The following is a 696-nucleotide window of genomic DNA, read 5'->3' as shown; positions in this document are numbered from 1 at the left end:
CAAAGCCATTTACAAATAAGGATTTCAAAAAGTGATTGAGTGACATGAGATCTGCTGTAATACAAAGTTCCTAGATTGATCAGATGAGTAGTGACAAGAAAATGGCTCAATTTAAGAGAGAAGATAGTCTATTAATAGGTTTCAGTAAAGAGTTCATGAAACAGATGAGTATTTAAATGTTCCTTTCCAAGGGTAGGCCAAAAACCCTTTTTAGATAGGCTTGGAAAAATCATTCCACCAATGAGGAACATGGTGACATTGAATGTTAAGGAAAATATTTCGGGTCTCTCTATAAATGTCATTAAGTTCCACTCACTTACTGACTGCAGGCTTCTGGATTGCATTGTAAGTTACTTCGGATAAAAGCATTTACTAAATGAAAAATGGCTAGTGTCTTACCTCAGGTCAGACGTCATTTTTGCATCAATTAATGCAGGTGTTTGTTCCAAAGATCTGTTATTCCTCACAGATGCACTACAAGGTTCTGGAGAGTTTGATCTCTGTTTCTTACACTTGGAGATACTAACAAAAACCAGACAAACAAAAAATCATTTTAGACCAGCCTTAGCATTAGTTACTCTGTTAAAGTCCATACTGCAATAAAAAGTTCAGAGGAATAGAGAGAATATTATACACACGTTTTCTGTAGTTCTTGTTTGGCCCAGATCTGGACTACAGACATGAGCCATAACTGGC

This window comes from Sinocyclocheilus grahami, unplaced genomic scaffold (genome assembly GCF_001515645.1).
Source record: "Sinocyclocheilus grahami isolate Dianchi unplaced genomic scaffold, SAMN03320097.WGS_v1.1 scaffold1520.1, whole genome shotgun sequence".
In the NCBI taxonomy this organism is placed as follows: domain Eukaryota; kingdom Metazoa; phylum Chordata; class Actinopteri; order Cypriniformes; family Cyprinidae; genus Sinocyclocheilus; species Sinocyclocheilus grahami.
This window is presented reverse-complemented; position numbering follows the sequence as displayed.